The sequence below is a fragment of the Gracilinanus agilis genome, chromosome 3 (genome assembly GCF_016433145.1).
Source record: "Gracilinanus agilis isolate LMUSP501 chromosome 3, AgileGrace, whole genome shotgun sequence".
NCBI classification, from domain to species: domain Eukaryota; kingdom Metazoa; phylum Chordata; class Mammalia; order Didelphimorphia; family Didelphidae; genus Gracilinanus; species Gracilinanus agilis.
The window spans coordinates 67,696,831-67,703,594 of record NC_058132.1 but is presented as its reverse complement, the minus strand read 5'-3'; positions in this window follow the sequence as shown (position 1 = coordinate 67,703,594).

Genomic DNA, 6,764 nt, shown 5'->3' with positions numbered 1-6,764 from the left:
GCAAAACTAACAATACAGTCAGCTCATAAACCTCCAAACTCTTAATTTTTAAGTTTTGGGGGTTTTTTTAATCAAGAGAATTCCATTTTCTCTCCTTTGCATTCCTCATTCCATTGGAACAAAAAAGAGAAAGAAAAATAAATCCTTGTGACAAAATTAGACTAAAACAAAATTAATTCCATCATTATTTATGTGCAAATATGTATAGGCATATACATCTATACATATAAATATATACGTACATACATATATACACACAAATAGATGTTGGTGTTGGTTGTTTTTTTTTTTTTTTCAATCATGTCCAACTCTTTGTGACTCCATTTGGGGTTTTCTTGACAAAGGATCCTGGAGTGGTTTGCCATTTCCTTCTCCTGCTCATTTGACAGATGTGGAAATGGAAAAAGAGATTGAGTGGCTTGCCCAAGGTCACACAGTTACTAAGTGTCTGAGGCTGGATTTGAGATGAGTCTTCCAGACTCTGGGGTGGGCACTCTATCCACTGAGTCACCAAGGTGGAGGGAAGGAAGGAAGAAAGAAAGAAAAATAGATTCATACCTCTGTTAGGTGTCATCAGCCCTCTGGAGTCATAGATGGTCACTGTATTGATAGAGAGTTCTTAACTTTCAGTGTTGTTTGTTTTTAGTGTTTTATTGTAATAATTCTCATGGTTCTATTCATCCTATTATAAAAGTCTTTAAAACTGTTCATTTCTAGAATACTGATGATAATAATAATAGCTACCATTTATATAACATTTACATTGCATCAGCCACTGTGTTAAGCACTTCACTCAAATGTTTTTTTTTTTTATCTCCAAAACAACACTGGGAAGTAGGTGCTATTATTATCCCCATTTTACAGTCGAGGAAACTTAGACAGTCAAGAGATGAAGTGATTTACCCAGGGTCACAAAGCTAGTGTCTGAGGTTATACTTGATCTAGGGTCTTCCCAACTCCAGGTCCAGGGCTCTGTGCCACCTAGAATCGAGACAGGTTAAGTGATTTGTCCTTGGTCATGTAGCTAGAAAGCAGAGACAAGATCTGAGCCTTGCCAGGCCCAAAATGCCCTGTATAACACTATGCTGCCCTCATTCTCCCTCTCAAGAACTAGCTTTCCTCTTCTGTAAAATAAAGGGATTGGACTAATGATCTCTAAATGTTCCTTTCAACTCTGAACCTATAGCATTTGGGGGGTGGGGGGGGGTGGAATAAGAGACTATGAAGAATTTCAGGCACTTGAGATCAGGAAGACTGGTTTATTGAGTGACTTGCTGGTTTCCCCACTGCCAACCTGTTCCATGTGGCTCTGGTGTCCTCCGAAGGCCAGCACTTGAGGGCAGGGAGCAGAAGGATGAGATCTCTTTCTCTACCACCCCTCCCTAGGGCTTTTGGCCTTGAGTGCTTAGCCACTAGCTTAACATTCAGGTTGGGATGGTGAGTCCGGGGAGGGCTCAAGAACAAGTTCAGAACACCTGATTACTAGGTCCTGCAGAGACAGCTGAGCTCATAAGTCAGCATGCCCCCTGCTTTATCCTGCCAGAGTTCCCCTACCACCACCTCCAAAATAAGAAAAGTGCAGACAGGCAACCTTCAAAAAGCATGTACAAAGAAGCTCCATACTGCACAAGTAAGTTGGGGGCAGTCTCAGAGACAACCCACTAAGATAGATGAGGTCTAGGAAAGCCAGCTTGGAGAAGGTGAGACTTAAGCTGAGACTTGAAGGGAGTCGGGAACCTAGAGGTAGAGATGAGAAGGGAGAGCATTCCAGGGAGAGGGGACAGCCGGTGGAAATGCCCAGGCTTGTTCAAAGTACAGGAAGGGAGGCCAGGGCCTTTTGTGGAAAGACTGGAAGGGCAGGAAGGAGCTAGGTCATAAAGGGCTTTAAAAGCCAAACAGGATTTTATATTTGGTGCTGGAGGTAATAGGGAACCTTTGGGAGTTTGGGGAAGAGGGTGGTGACATGCTTTAGGAATATCACTTTGATGGCTTAATGCTGGGTGGATTGGAGTGAGGAGAGGCCTGAGGCAGGCCACCCTATCAGCCACTATTTCAATAGTCCAGGTGTGAGATAATGAGAGTCTGTGCTAAAGTGAGCACATTGTCAGGGAAGGGGGTATATTCAGGAGCTATTACAGAGGTGACATTGACAGGCCCTGGCAATGGACTGAATAATGGGAGGTGGGAGTGAGGAGTCCAAGGAGACTTTTGGGTTGTGACCATGAGGACTGGGAGGAGAGCGTTGCCCTCTGTGGTAATAGGGAAGGTGGGAAGGTGAGGGGGAAAAGAGAATGAGTTCTGCTTTGGATATGCTGAGTTTAAGATGTCTACTGGACTTCCAATTAGAGCTATCTAGTAGGCAGTTAGAGACTCAAGTCTAAAGGTCAGGAGAGAGATTAGAACTTGGAATCATCAGCGTAAAGATGGCAAATCCATGAGAGCTGATGAGAACACCAAATGATGTATCAAGGGAGAAGGGCCAGGATAGAGCCTTGGGGGACCCCTATGGTTAGTGGTCATGACCTAGACAGAGATCCAGCAAAAGAGACTGAGAAAGAGCAGAGATACAAGACGACAACCAGGAGAAAATCACAAAAACCTAGAAGACAGGAGGAGAGTGGTCGACAGTGTCTAAGGCTGCAGTAAGGCCACTGAGTTTTTCCTAAAGCAGAAAATCTGGGCTTCTAGTTCCTGTTCCACTCTGATAGACAATGAGTTGTGTAAGGGCTGTCCCACAGTCCTACCTTGGGGTAGAAAGAAAATAGTCCTGGATTCAAAGTCAAAGGACCTGAGTGAATCATCAATCTACTACTTTCTGGGTGACCTTGGGCAAGTCTATCAGTTGACAAGTATTTCTGTTAAACACCTATTACATGTCAGGTGCTGCACTTGCGAACAGAATGAATGAAACAGTCCATTCTCACATGGAGCCTCCTTGGGGACAAGCACACATACACAGAATACAGAACCTTAACTAGATTTTTCTCTTCAAGTCTAACCAGGAGGAGATGCTAGGGTGGATCCTGGTAGGCAGGTCACCAAAAGCATCTGTGAAAAGAACATGAAACTAGTTCATGTGGGGAGTGACGGAAGGCACGAGCCACGCCACCTCTGTCCCAGGGTTGCTTCATAAGGCTGAAGACAAGTTTCTGCGTGTACATATTCACCAAACCTACACTAAAGTAGGAAAAAGTGGGCAATTCGGAAGGCGGGCAACGACAATGAAAAAAGAGGCTAAGGTGATGGAACCCACACTGGCTAATCAAGAAATGCTTCCTGGAGGTGAAGAGAGAACAGGGTTTTTGAAGGTTGAAAAGGACGTGTGAGAGAAGTGAGGGGGACTCACATTGGTATAGGGGGAAGACGAAGGTCCCTGGTGAATGGTGTGTCAGGGTCTCAAAGTTGGGTATCTAATCCACTCACCAAGACAAAGATTCACATATAGATAAGTGTCTAGCCTCTGCTAGAAAACCACCAGGTGCTAGGAAGCTATCCTATATATACATCAAGGAAAAATCTGTAGCCTTGACAACTGCCTCCCATTTGTTGGTTATAGTCCTGCCTCCTGGGGCCAAATGGAATAAGTGTAATTCCTTTTTGGGGGCAGTTAGGTGGCACCACAGTGTATAAAGTGGTCGGCCCATAGGAAGAGAAGTTCAAATATGACCTCAGACACTAGCTGTGTGACTCTGAACAAGTCACTTCACCCAGTTTGCCTCAGTTTCCTCACCAGTTTTTTTTTTTAAAACCCTTAACTTCTGTGTATTGGCTCCTTGGTGGAAGAGTGGTAAGGGTGGGCAATGGGGGTCAAGTGACTTGCCCAGGGTCACACAGCTGGGAAGTGTCTGAGGCCAGATTTGAACCTAGGTCCCGTCCCTAGGCCTGACTCTCAATCCACTGAGCTACCTAGCTGCCCCCTTCCTCACCTGTTAAAGGAGCTAAAAAGGGAAATGACAAACCACTCCAGTATTTTTGCCAAGAAAATCCCAAATGGGGTCAGGAAAAGTTGGACATGACAAACTTAAGAACAAAAAACCCTCTTTCGAGTGACAGCCTTTCAAATACTGAAGACAGTTATCATGTCCCCACTCAGTCTTTTAGTCTCAAGGCTAAACATCCCCAGTCCTTTACTCATGGCATGAACTTGAGATTCTGAAAAAAATCATTCTGGTTATAGGATAATAGATTTAGAGCTGGAAGGAAAGAAATATGGATTTATTAAGTGTCTACAATGTGCCTGGCACTTTATAAATATTACCTTATTTGATCCTCACAACAACCTTCTAAGGTAGATGATATTTTCCCCATTTTACAATTAAGAGAAACTGAGGCAGGCAGAAATAAAGTTACTTGCCCAGGGTCACACAGCTGGTAAATGTCTAAGGCTAGGATTTGAATTCATGTCTTCCTGACTCCAGACCCATCCTTCTTAGACGCTGTACCATTTAGCTGCCTTGATCAATCTTAAAGGTCAACTAAAACAAAATCTTCACTTGACAGATTAGGAAACTAAGGCCCAGAGAAGTCAAGACCTTGCCCAAGGACCCAAACAACCAGTTAAGTGGCAGAATTGGGATTCAAACTAAGAGCCAGTAACATGTATAATCCTGTGGAATTGCTCGTCAGCTCAGGGAGGGAGGGGACAGGGAAAAAATATGAATCATGTAACCATGGGAAAATATTCTTAATTAATTTTTTAAAAGAATCAATGACCCCAAGTTTAGCGCTATATATACTGAGCTCTATGGTCATCATACCATTCAGTTTATCAATGTAATGGCACAAACTGAAGACAATACTCCAGAGAGACTGACTTGGGGAAAATTAGGTGGCATGATAGGATACTTACTGGACTTGGAGTTAGGAAGACCAGAGTTCAAATCCAGCCCAACAATTAGTGTGGTGACCATTGGCAAGTCACTTAATCTCTGCCTCAGTTTCCTCATCTGTAAAATAGAGGGACAGACCTCTCAGGATTGCTCTGAAGATAAAATTAGATGTTTGTAAAGTACTTTGCAAACTTTAAATAATAGCTAGCATTTACATGGCATTTTAAGGCTTGTAAAGTATAGTTCAGGAAGTAGGTGCTATTTTTTTAGTTGTGTGCAACCCTTTATGGCCCCATTTGGGGTTTGCTTAGGAAAGATCCTGGAATGGTTTGCCATTTTCTTCTCCAGCTCATTTGACAGATGAGGAAATTGTGGCAAAAACAAAACAAAACAAACAGGTGACTTGCTCAGAGTCACACAAATAGTAAAGCCATATTTGAACCCAGGAAGATGTCTTCCTGATTCCAGGCTGGGCCCTCTATTCACTGTACCATCTAGCTGCTATTATTATTCCTATTTTATAGATGAGGAAACTGAGGCAGGCAGGGCTCCATAGCTAGGAAGTGCCTCAGATCGGGTTTTAACTTGGGTCTTCCTGAGGCCAGATCCTGGGTTCTATCCACTCTGCTTCTTAAGTTCTCAAAGTGCTTATAAGGCTAATTAGTATTAGTAGTATACAGGACTCTTATCTCCTTAGTATGGGGCATTTAAAAAAAAAAAGAATCCTTACCTACTGTCTTAGAATGGATACTATGGGTTCCAAGGCAGAAAAACAGTAAGGGCTAGGCAATTGGGGTCAAGTGACTTGCCCAAGGTCACACAGCTAAGTAGTGTCTGAGGTCACATTTGAGGCCAGGTTCACTGGTCTCTGACCACTGTACTGCTGCCCCCCCCCAAACTGTGGAACATTCAAGCTCTCTTGACTCCCCCTAAATTTAGAAACCACAAATCTGGAGACGAAGGACCCTTAAGGGGCATCCAAAATAACTCTCATTTTGTGGCAAAGGAAACTGAGGGCCCGGGAGGTCACTTCCAGCTGCCCAAGGTGGTTCATCAGATCTGGGTTCCAATTCCGCCTCTAACTGTAGCTGGAGCAATGTTTTTTTCCCCACTATATCCCATTGACTCTCCTCCAAATGAACCATCCCCATTTTCTACAATTAATCCTTAAATAAGTTACGTGGAATAGAGTGGAATCTGAATTGATGCCAGACTAGAGGGTCCAAGAACACGGCAAAAAAGCGGGCGCCTTGCGCAGCAGCGAGCTCCCCAACAGGGGAGAGCCTGGATGGCAGGCGCCATGGATGCAGTTGTGAGAATCCATGCTCTAGGTTGGAAACTGAACCAAACGGTTGAAAGAAACATTAGAAGCTAAGGAGGAGCGGCACGAGGGACGGTTTGCTTCCCTGAAGAGCGGAAGCCCACTCAGGAAACTCCCCGGGAGAAGGATAGCACTGACAGTCACGTGGACTCCCTGGCCTCGCCTCCGTCCCTCCCTCTGCTCTCAGTCCCGAGCCGAAGGTTGACGCGGGCGCGCGCACGCGTCTTTTCCTGCCCTCTGTCCCCAACCCCTCTCCGTAACTCTTCGGAAATGGCGAGAGGCGGGGCAAAGCGGGAGGGAGCGGAAAACGGCTCGCGGCGGCGGTGGCGGCGGCGCGCGCGCGCGTGCTGCGTGCTCGCGTACGTCGCCCGGATTCGGCTGCGTCCTCCCGCCCGCCCGTTGCCGTCGCCCCGCCGTAGCCGTCGCCGTCGCCGCGCTCCAGCCTCGTCGCGGACTGCCAGCCGGCCGCCGCCTGAGGGGTGGGGGTGGGTGAATCAGCCGCCGCCACCGCCGGGATGCCGCGGGTCTACATTGGGCGCCTGAGCTACCAAGCTCGGGAGCGGGACGTGGAGCGGTTTTTCAAGGGCTACGGGAAGATCCTGGAGGTGGATCTG